At 45.1% G+C, this 12,282-nt stretch overlaps 1 pseudogene; it reads left to right on the top strand.

Annotated features, from left to right (window-relative positions):
- Nucleotides 1-4,364: 4,364 nt before the first annotated feature.
- On the top strand, nt 4,365-5,315 carry LOC127194278 (proteasome assembly chaperone 2-like; annotated as a pseudogene).
- The last annotated feature ends 6,967 nt before the right edge of the window (nt 5,316-12,282 follow it).

The following is a 12,282-nucleotide window of genomic DNA, read 5'->3' on the forward strand; positions in this document are numbered from 1 at the left end:
AAACAACAACAACAACAACAACAATAATAATAATACAAAAACAAAAAACCTAAATAAAGTAAGTTTGTGAGAAATCTAAGCCTACACTAACCAACCGTGTTTTCCTTTGATGTTACATTAGACATATCTTTGTCAACTTTTTCTTTCAAACTACCATTTTTGATATCTGAAGTGAATTCCTTCAACTGCATGTGACTGGCTCATTTTCTTTAAATCTCCTCTGTTAATCTCTGTCCTTGACATTTTGTGTAACTAGCAATACAATACAATATTCTCACACCTGCCATTGATTTTTCATTTTGTTTATGTTATTTGTTTGGTTGGGGTTGTTTTGTTTTGTTTGGTTTGGTTTGGTTTGGTTGTTTTTTTGAGACAGGGTATCTCTTGTATCCCTGGCTGTCCTGGTCTCACTTTGTAGACCAGGCTGCCCTCAAACTCACAGAAATCCTCCTGCCTCTGCCTCCCAGCGCTGAGATTAAAGGCCTGTGCCACACCCGGCTTGTTTATGTTATTTATATGTATGTTTTGCTTTGTCTTTCTAAGATGCCCTCAATCAATCAACCAATGCAACAAAGTAAAAATAGGAAACCTATTTATAAGCTTTCTGTGGTATTTTGTGACTACTTCTTCATGTAGCTTTTTTCACGGTTGCTGTAGCCTCTTCCTCTCTCTTTTGGGGCTCCAGGGATGCAATTATCAGATTTTATTTCCTGAAGCTGTTCTTCCCAGCCCTGAGTCTATTTTCTCTGTAGGTCCCTATCTGTCATTCCCACCTCTCTCTTCCAGTTCATTCTCCCTTTATCCCCTTCACCCTGCTGGTGAAATCACCCACTGAGCTTCTCATTTTAATTATTTCACTTTTTTTTTTCAGTTCTGAAATTTCCACTTGGTTTTTCTCTATGTTTTGCATTTATCTTCTGGGATTTTTATTTCACTAGCTGAGGCATTTTTATCATAGCTGTGTTAAAGTTTTTGTTAAAATAAACATTTTGACATCTCTGCCAGATAGGTATAAAGTCCAGGCTTTCTATATGGTCTCCCGTGGCACCATGCAGCACAAACACTGGCTGTCTCCTGATGGCGTCACAAGATGGATGTTGTGCCCTACCTCTATCCAGTCTTCGCTGACACTCAGGGGTTGGTTTTCCTGTGGAGCTCGATTTGAATGGAGCACTCTTCATCTAAAAACTTATTGCAGTGCTGGGCATGGGGCACATGCTCTTCATTCCAGCACTTAGGAGGCAGAGGCAGGCAGATGTCTGTGAGTTCAAGGACAGCCTGGTCCATATAGTGAGTTCCAGGACAGCCACCACTACAGAATGAGACCTCGTCTCCTGTATTAGAGGCTTTCCCTTTCCTGGTTATTTGACTATGAAAGGCAGCTCATTTTGTCTGTGCTGGCTGGTGTTTCTGGGTTTCTCCTTCTTCCCTTCCAACTCTGAGACACGGAAGGCAGAAAAAAAAACCCAGGAAACTCAGTCCGTAGTACCCTCTGGCTCCGGCATCTCTAGTGATTCTCTCTTCTCAGCGCTCAGCTTTTCTTAGATTGTTCTTAGGTTGTTTTGCATTTCTCCTGCAATTATTTTAGTTGTCCTTAGCAGGAGAAATGAAGAAATATTTAACCTTTCTTCCTAAATCAGAAAGAACAATATAAAATTCATGACAATGTAAATGTTGAGTTTAAATTTTAGAGCCAAGGTAACTAGCTCAGTGGTACTGTGCTTGCCTGGGATACACAAGGACGTCTGCACTGATTCCCCAGCACTGAAAAAAATAAATACACAGCCCCACAGTTATCACTAAAACTTCTTCCCCTCTGGAGAATTTATACCCAGACACATTTTTGTTAGTGTTAGTTTTATAAAATTGTGTTTGTTTTTCATTTTTTTCTCACAACCCAGCTATCACACAAATAATTGAGAGTCTTTTATATTTATCTAATAATAAGCTTCACAACACAAGAACTGAACAGTTATTACTCAGTTCTTAACCTCTAAGCTAATTTGGTTTCCTCCCAACTTACATCTCAGAGATACTTGCACTTTGTAGCTTCCTTGCTTCAGCTCCTCTCCTGGTGTCTCTTGGACCTTTGCCTACTTCCTCCTCTAACTCCTCCTCCCCTGGCTGGCAGGAAGTCCAGCCCTATTCTCTCCCCTGCTCAGTGATTGGCTATAAGCTGCTTTATTGGCATATCAGGGGACAGCTGGGTAGCAGTGTTTACACAGCATTGAGACAGGAGAGTCTCAGAACAATGATTGCTACTGATTGGAGTGGGGGGTGTTGTACTGAAATCAGCATTTGAATTACATAATAACCTTATGCACATTTTGAGTTTTTTGTTTTTAGACGGGACCTTACTATGTAGCCCTGATTGGCTTGAAATGCTCTAGGTAGAGCAGACTGGCCTCAAACTCAAGAAATCTGCCTCCAGAGTGTTAATATTAAAGGCATGTGCCACAATGTCTAGCTCACAGGCATAAATTCTAACTTTTGATCATAGCTGCTTTTTAAAAATATTTTGTCTGCAGGTGTACATGCAAATAGAGCACTCATATACATTAAATAAATAAAAATTTTAAAGCTTTTATCATTTTGATAACTCTACATGTATCTTTGAAAAACATTTAAGGGCTGGGTGGTGGTGGTGTACACCTTTAATCATAGCACTCAGGAGGCAGAAGCAGGCAGATTTCTGTGAGTTTGAGGCCAGCCTAGTCTACAAAGTGAGTCCAGGACAACCAAGGCTACACAGAGAAAGCCTGTCTTGAAAAAAAGAAGTTTAAGTATCATTTAGTCGAAATGACATTCTAAAAAAGATTTATATATTTTTATTGTGTATGAGTGACTGTGAAAGTCAGAATCAGGCATCAGAGCCACTGGAACAGAAGTTATAGATGACTTCAAATCACCCTGTAGGTGCTAGGAACCCAACCTTAATTCTCTGAAAGAGTAGCAAATGCTCTTAACAATTGAGGCATCTCTCCAGCCTCAACATTTTTAAAAACAGTTGTATGAAATGTTAAGGTATTTGAGACAAAGTCTTGCTATGTAATCCAGGCCAGCCTTGAACTCATGGCAATGTTCTTTCATCTGTCTCCCAAGTTCTAGGATTACAGATACGTGTCAGTAGGATAACAGTGGTGTTGGTTCTAACATGTATGGTGTGAGACCACAAAAACCTTCTGACAATGCAATCAAACATTGATCGACACTGTACACTAAGGTGTGCTTAGCAGTCTAGCAGCACTTTAAAGCACATGAGAGATAATGGGCAGGTTCATGCAAACCCTGCATCACAGTAGCTAAGGTGCTTGGGCACTGTACATGCTCCTGACAGCTACTCACTGCAGAGGTAGGACTCAGGTCAGATGCCACAGTCAGCCTGACAAGGGAAGCTTTCTACCGTTAGCCAAGCTGACACTTTGCTGCTGTTCCTGATGCTTTTTGGCCAGAGGTTTCATTGATTCCTAGGCGTCTGTGTCCTCAGCTGAGGGAGCCTCCTATTTGTTCCATTTTGGGGTCATATGACCAGATTGGCTAAGAACTATTCCACAACTTTTCGGTGCTTAGGACCTGTAAAAAAGAGTCTTGTGAAAACATTTAAACATAGAATTTGATGTTGGAAGCCTGTCCCCACTCACTCTGCTTTTCTTGGTGACATTATGATAAACACAAAAAAAAAAATGTATTAAGCTTTGACTCTGTATAAAATTAGTGAAAAAAAAAAAAGTAAAAATCCACCCATAAATAGTTTCTGTCTGAGGCTTTGCATGCCAGACATAGGCCAATAAATGTGCTGCAAAGTTCTGGGGTAGGATGCCAACTGCTCTGGGATGCTCCAATAAGCACTTGCCAGCCACACGTACATATCTATACTTCCACTGTTAAATACACAATCTAATGGAATCAATATTTGAAGGGGACTATTCATTGAGAAGTGGGGTAGTGGCTCACCTGGTATTCCAGGACAGAATTCTGAAGGCCACCAGTAGGCGGTCCCCTAGGACTGAGGACACTGAGGACTTCTGCCCCAGGGCAGAATCTGATCCCATAGTTTGGGTCCTGGTCAGCTTCCTATTGCTGTGATAAACACTAGTCAGAAGTAATCTGGGGATGACAGGGTTTATTTCAGCTTAGAGTTCACAGTCCACCAGGAGAAGAATTCAGGACAAGAACTCAAGGCATGAGCTGAAGCAGACTTCTGCTCACTGGCTCGTTCCTTATGGCTTGCTTAGTTTGTTTCTTACAGAACTCATGACTGTCTGCCCAAAGATGGCACTGCCCACAGAGAGCTGGACATTCTCACATCAATCAAGAAATGCCCCCACAGACTTGCCCACAGGCCAGTGTGATGGAGGCAAATCCTCCCCAACCTTATAGACTACACAGTCCTGATGCCAGCAGTACCCATTGGAAATGTTGGCCAGCTAGCAAGAGATCTGTTTAGTTCTATGCTGAGCATGTCTAAGATTGGTTATTTCTATAATGATTGCCTGGTACCAATGGTTGGAAACAATGCATATGCCAGTGAAGAATAAAATTCAAATGAACTCTGTATAAATACTGAAATACATCCATTGCCATCAAGGAAGCTAGTGGTGCTTCAGTTATGATCCATTTTTATTTTTTTAAAAAAAGATCCATTTTTATTAAGTATAAATCCAAGTTATTCTGTGAAAAACTGCTGGCCTGGGTGGGAGGTAACAGCTGTGCCAGGATGATTGTTCTTTCAGGCAGCCATTCATATCACCGCAATGATGTACAACTGCGCACTACTCCCTTCCTGTAGCTATTTACACCTTCTATGCAAAAGAGTGTTCAGAATAAAACAAAGAGCCTTAACTGGCTGGAAATGGAAAGAAATCCACGCACCCCTGAGATGGATGATTCTGAACTTTGTATTCCTGGAGGTGGAGTCACAGAAGCACTGTACGGTGAATGCTGTTCTAAAGAAATCCGAATGGCAGTTCTGCTGAAATTTGTTTCACACGGGGACAATATCCCAGATGCATGGTGGCACATGCCTTTAATCCCAGCACTTGGGAGGCAGAAGCAGGCGGATCTCTGTGAGTTCAAGGCCAGCCTGGTCTACAAAGAGAGTCCAGGACAGGCAAAACTACACAGAGAAACCCTGTCTCACAAAACAAAACAAAACATATCCCAGATGCAGTCAGTCTTGTGGGGTATCTTAATAAATGCCTTCAGATAATCAAACCGAGTAGGGACAGCCCGAAAGCATCTCTGCCTTGCCATGGAGGATCCCCAGCTCTTGGCAGCTGCTCTTTGGAAGTGGACTTCCTCCTTCACTGTTTTGATCTGTTTTCAGCTTTCTCCCTCATTTCCCAGAGATCACCAAACGGGCTGTTGGGTGTGTGCTATTCAGAAATTTGTGCTGCCTGGGGATGTGTTAGAAGTGGGTTTCACAGTAAAACCCCAAAGAAAAGAGGTTACAAGTTGTTGCTCTTGTTACATACAATAAGTGTAAATTTTGTACAAGACTTTATTTCCTAAGCAATTTTATCTGAAAAGTAACCCTTTTAAAATCAGTACTATACTTTCTACTTCTGTTATAATATATTATCACAAGCCTACTGGAAAAAAATTCACACACACTCACACAAAATTGGGATTGTGCTTGGCTCATGCTAAACACACAACAAGCATTTGCTATTCTTGTGTGTCTGTGTTAAAATGTATGTGAAGTGTGTGTGTGCGCACAGGCGCATGTGCATGTGTGCCTGTGTAGGCCAGAGGTGAATGCCACGTCTTTCTCAATTGCTCTCTACCTTTTTTTCCCCTTTATTTGTATTTGATGTGTGAGTTTTGCCTGCAGGTATGTTTATGCAGTGCGTGTGGCATGCAAAGGGGCACTAATTCCCCTGCATCTGGGGTGACAGTCAGCTGTGAGCCACGTGGGTACTGAAATTAAACAGGGACCCCAGGAAGAGCAGCCTGTGCTCTTAACCACTGAGCCATCTCTCCAGTTGTACTTTTTACAGCTTTTTTGTCATTTATTTATTTGCAGGGGTGGGGCATGCATGTGCCATGGTGTGGATGTGGAGGGGCACGCATGTGCCATGGTGTGGAGGTGGAGGGGCACGCATGTGCCATGGTGTGGAGGTGGAGGGGCACGCATGTGCCATGGCGTGGATGTGGAGGGGCACGCATGTGCCATGGCGTGGATGTGGAGGGGCACGCATGTGCCATGGCGTGGAGGTGGAGAGGCACGCATGTGCCATGGCGTGGAGGTGGAGGGGCACGCATGTGCCATGGCGTGGATGTGGAGGGGCACGCATGTGCCATGGCGTGGAGGTGGAGGGGCACTCATGTGCCATGGCGTGGATGTGGAGGTCAGAGGAACAACCCAAAGGACTGTCTTCTGCTTGTGAGTCCCAGACACAGAAAATTCAGTAGTCAGACACAGCACAAGAGCTTTACCTGTTAAATGGGTCCATTGGCCCTCTCCATCTTTTTGTTGTTGTTGTTGTTGTTCTTTTAATGCCTTGTTTAAAAAAATATTTGTACTTATCCTTTGAGAATTTAACGCCTACATACAATGCAGTATTCTCTTATCCAGCCCCATTCCTCCCATCCTTTTCCTCCCAGACCCCACCCCCTGTCCCCTCCCAGACCCCACCCCTTGTCCCCTCCCAGACCTCACCCCTTGTCCCCTCCCAGACCCCACCCCTTGTCCCCTCCCAGACCCCATCCCCTTGTCCCCTCCCAGACCCCACCCCCTTGTCCCCTCCCAGACCCCACCACTTGTCCCCTCCCAGACCCCACCCCTTGTCCCCTCCCAGACCCCATCCCCTGTCCCCTCCCAGACCCCATCCCCTTGTCCCCTCCCAGACCCCACCCCCTTGTCCCCTCCCAGACCCCACCACTTGTCCCCTCCCAGACCCCACCCCTTGTCCCCTCCCAGACCCCATCCCCTGTCCCCTCCCAGACCCCATCCCCTTGTCCCCTCCCAGACCCCACCCCCTTGTCCCCTCCCAGACCCCACCACTTGTCCCCTCCCAGACCCCATCCCCTGTCCCCTCCCAGACCCCATCCCCTTGTCCCCTCCCAGACCCCACCCCCTTGTCCCCTCCCAGACCCCATCCCCTCGTCTCCTCACAAGTTCATTATTTCTTTTCTCTTCCCTTCTTTCTTTTTTCCTTCCTTCTACTTTTCTTCTTCTTCTTCTTCTTCTTCTTCTTCTTCTTCTTCTTCTTCTTCTTCCTCTTCCTCTTCCTCTTCCTTCTTCGCACTGAGTTTTCTCTGACTTAAATTCTGAATAAATTACTACTGAGCCTGGGCTGGCAAGCTGTGGAGCCCAGGGATCCCTGTCTCCATCTCCCCAGGGACCTATTGAGTCAACTGTTTTATGTGGGTGCTGAAGATCACACTCCAGGCCTGTATGGCAAACACTTTACCTGGTGAGCCGGCTCCACAGCCCCAGTATGTGATATTTTTAGGACTGACACAGAGAAGGTAAACTCTACCCATGTTTGTCCTGTGCTAAATATCGTTGGTACAAAGTGGCACACAAGCACAAGACATGAAAATAGAAGAGGAGCTATAGGAAATAGGAGGCCAATGGGAGCTGAGAGGGACAAGGAGGGTAATGGAGGGAAAATGTGGTCAAAATACTTTGTATAGACACTGAATTTACACATATGAAATGGCAGATATTCAGTTATATTTCAGAAGTTGTTGGGAATTCTGTCCTAGTCTCAAGCTAAATTTTACTGCATTATCTTTTAAATTTAGATTTATTTAATATTATATATGCATGTGTTTTACCTGTATGTATGTATGTATGTATACAGGTAGGTATGTATTATGTAGGTATGTATGCCATGCACATGCCTGATGCCCTTGAAGGTCAGAAGAAGGCATTAGATCTCCTGGGACTAGAGTTACAGACAGTGTGAACCACTATGTGTTGCAAGAACAAGTGCTCTTAACCACGGAGCCATCTTCCAGGACTATCACATGACTTTATAAAACTCAATCATCAACTCTGATGTCTGTATTGTCAACTTGACAGAGTCTAGAATCACCTTAGGCACAAATCTCTAAGCATGTCTGTAAGAGACTATCTAGGTAGGGTGAATTGAAGGGGGAAGACCCACCTACATGTGGGCTGTGGTCCTAGATTACATAAAACAGGACACAGTAAACTGAGCACCAACATTTCTCCTTACTTCCTGTGGACGCAAACTCCTGCATCCATGCCTTAAGGCACAGCAGACTTCTCCTTGACTTGTAAGTCAAGACAAATCCTTTCTCTCCAGTCGCTTTTGTCAGTGTCTTACCACAGCAATAAGACAGCAACAATGAAAACCTTTTTCTGACTTTACTGGTGTATAGGGTCTATCTTCCTTTCTACAGTTAATTTTATTTTTACTTACATGTATGTGTGGGTGCTGTGCACGCTGGTGTCAGCAGAGGGCAGAAGCTGGTGTCAGATCCCCTGGAACTGGAGTTACAGAGGATTGGGAGCCTCCCCGCATGGGTGCTTGGCTCTGAACTCTAATCCTTGACAACCTGAGTCCTCTGCACAGGCAGAAAATGCTCTTAACCACTGAGCCTTCTTCTCCAGCCTCATCAAACAGCAACTTTTAAAACTAAACATTCTTAACATAATTTAAAGATAGACACATTTGATTCTTGTATGCTGAGGAATAGAAGTAGAAAACATTAAGTCCTTGTGTTCTGCAATTAAACTGTTGATACTGTAGGAGCAGAAAACTTTGCATGTACAGTACAGTAAAAACAGTACAAGTCAGCTGGGTTCGGTGACCCAGGCCTTTAATCCCAGCACACAGGAGGCTGAGGCAGGAGGATCTCTGTGAATCTGAGGCCAGCCTGGTCTACAAAGCAAACCCAGGACAGGCAAGGCTAAGACAGAGAAATCTTGTCTCAGAAACAACAACAACAAAACCTAACTACAATTTATAACCTGTGCTCCAGTGTTTGTCATGACGCGGCATGATGGCATGTGTAATACAAAGTGTGTCTGTTACAGGTTCAGGACCAGGGCTACAGGCGATGTGGTAGCTCATCCCTGTGACCAAGCCTGACACTCAGGAGGCAGAGGCAGGAAGATATCTGTGAATTAAAATTTATCTTGGTTTACATAGCACATTTTGGACTAGCTGGAACTACAGAGTGAGCCCCTGCCTCGCAAAACAGAACTGGGGCTGCAGACCAGGGCTGTGGTGAAGTCACATGGTATAACACAGTTAAACACAGCCAGAAATACCGGCCTTTGTGGAGTATTTTATTTTAAATTATTTTTTGGTTGCTGCATACTCAAAAGCCTTTACAGTTGCCCAATGTTTCATAACACCCAGGATAGACTTGTGACCCACAGTTTAGGGACCTGTGGGCTTGATAATAGAAAAACGCAGAGAGAATAGGAGAAAAGTAGAGGAAAATCAAAGCACTAGCAGGAAGGGATAATGCCTCCAAAAGCCCGTCACAATCAGATGCAGCCTTCCACTGCGCAGATGGGCTGGACAGACCAGTGGGAACAAAGGCTTCTCAAGGACCTTGGTAATTGGGTGAGATTGATAACTACAGTGAAAGCCACAGCATTAATAATAAAGGGACCAATGACACAGACAAATATATTTACAAGTCACTGACTCAAGTTGAGGTCTGCGAAGACCCAGATGTATTACCGCTTTCAAGTTTATTTATGGATCCATGCCCTAATGTGATAAACAGTTGGCTTGTAAACTAAGGATACTGAAAACTACTACATATAACTTCAGCTGTTTTTCCTTTTACATGATGTGAGAGATGTCAGCAAGGCCACTGGTCCAGGATAACTCCTTACTCATCTGATGAATGGATGAGCGTGTCAAAGGATGAGTAACCTACAGCTACCTCATAATAAACAACATCTCATTCCCCTGTGGACAAACTTGGTGAGAACACCAAAGTTCTACCACAGGGCCAGCAGTGTCCCTCTTTAAGGCCAGTGTGACAACACTGTATAGGCAAGTGCTGTCCAAGGCTCACGGAGGGAAATGGAGCCCCTAGACTTTCAGTCAGGCCATTATGTAAGAACTCCAAGAGGAAAAGACAGAGGATCAGGAGCCTCTCAGACCTCACCTCCACCCACCCACCCCCGACACACACTGCCTTAAAGCACCGAAGCATATGGAAAGACCTTCTTCCGTCTTTCCTTTCTCCTTCCTTCCCTCCCTCCCTTCCTGTCTTAGTTGTGGTTACTATTGCTATGATGAAACACCGTGACCACGGTGACTCCTATAAGGGAAATCTTGAATTGGGGCCAGAGATTTAGTCTTTTATCATCATGGTGGGAAGCATGGTGACAGGCAGACAGACATGGTGCTGGAGAAGCAGGTGAGAGCTCTACATCCTGATTATCAGGCAGCAGGGAGAGAGAGAGAGAGAGAGAGAGAGACAGACAGACAGAGAGAGAGAGACAGAGACTGGGCCTGGTTTGAGCATCTGAAACCTCAAAGCCTACCCTCACCCCCATACTTTCTCCAACAAGGCCACACTTTCAATAATGCCACTCCTATGAGTCTATGGGGGACATTTTCATTCAAACCACCACAAAGGGGAAAGAGTTTATTTCCCCTCACAGTTTCATATTATCAGAAGCAGCGAGGACAGGAACTCACACAGGCCAGAAACCTGGAGGCAGGAGCTGATGCAGAGGCCAGGGAGGGGTGCTGTTCACTGGCTTGCTCCTCATGCCGTGCTTTCTTATAGAACCCAGGACCACCAGCCCAGGGTGGCACAATCCACGGTGAGCTGGGCCTTCCCACATCTGTCACTATTAAGACACTTCCTTTCAGCCAGATCTCATGGAGGCATTTTCTCAATTAAGGTTCCCTCCTCTCTGATGACTCTAGCTTGTGTCAAGTTGACACAAACTAGCCAGGAAACTTCCTTTTCTTTCCTTTCTTCTTTCTTTCTCCTTCCCTTATTCATTTGCTCAACAAATGTCAGAATGGCTCTTATGTTCCAGGAGTAAGGAGGGCTGCACTGCAGAAGCAGAGAAAGACAGAATCTGAGCTTTGCTCTCTGCAGACCGGCACGGAGACAGCCAACCACAAGGAATCCCAGCAGGACTGCTAGTGGAGCACCTCTCACACCTGTGGGAGCATGGAGGACTCCTACCTGGAACACTTGGAAGATTAAGGGCAAAGCAGAGGTTGGGCATACCCTGCCTAACACAGGCTGGACCTTCAAGGCTGAGAGATTCATCCCACTTTATTGTGATATTGTAGATTAGAGCCAGAGCTGCTAAAGATCTGAAATGGAGGGGTGGCCAAGGGAGACAGGTGCTCTGGCTCCGGTCTTGTGTTCCTCCTGTCCAGTGTCTGCCTCCCTCCACTCCAGCAAAGTGATTCTCACTGCTCCCCCGCTACAAAGGTAACCCACGTCTATACCAACACATTGTCCATGAAGATCCTCTCAAGACCTTAGGGTGTCAGGAAAGCCTCTTTGGGAAATGGCCTCTATCTGGCCTTTTCAGAAGAATGTTCCAGCCTTCTCCATTATTTTCTACAACCTCATCCAGATGACCCTTCCATCCTCCTCCTCCAGGAATCCAGTGAGGCAGCACACAGCTGCCTCATAGTTCAACCCCATGACACCTCATGATGTAAAGGCAGTGACAAAATCCCAAGTCAGACCACACTGGGTAAACCAGAGTGTCCATCATTGTGGTCCTCAACCCAGGAAAGTCCTCCATCTAACTTCTCCCAACAGAGCGAGTGTTCCCCTCCTCTACATGGAACTTCCAGGTAACTTCTTCAGACAGAGCCCCCATGCCTCTTGTCTTAGTTAGGGGTCACTATTGTTATGATGAAATACCATGACCCAAAACAAGTTTGTTGGAAAGGGTTATTGGAGTCCACTTCCACATCATCGTAGTCCATCACGGAAGGAGATCAGGACAGGAACTCAAGGAGATCTGGAACCTGGAGGCAGGAGCTGATGCAGAGGCCATGGAGAATTGCTGATTACTGGCTCACTCTTCTTAGCTTTCTCAGCATGCTTTCTTATAGAACCAGCCCAGGGATAGCACTACCCACAATGAACTGGGCCCTCCTCCATCAACCACTAATTAAGAAAATGCCCTAAAGCTAGATTTTCTCAATTTAGTTTTCCTCCTTTCAGATGACTTTGTTTGTGTCAAGTTGACACAAAACTAGCCAAGACACCCTTCCTTTAGACAGACACTCCATCTGTCTCTCAACAGGCTGTATCCATTGCTTTTGTGTCTCTATGGCAGAAGGCCTGACAGAA

The sequence above is a fragment of the Acomys russatus genome, chromosome 10, assembly GCF_903995435.1.
Source record: "Acomys russatus chromosome 10, mAcoRus1.1, whole genome shotgun sequence".
Taxonomy (NCBI): Eukaryota; Metazoa; Chordata; class Mammalia; order Rodentia; family Muridae; genus Acomys; species Acomys russatus.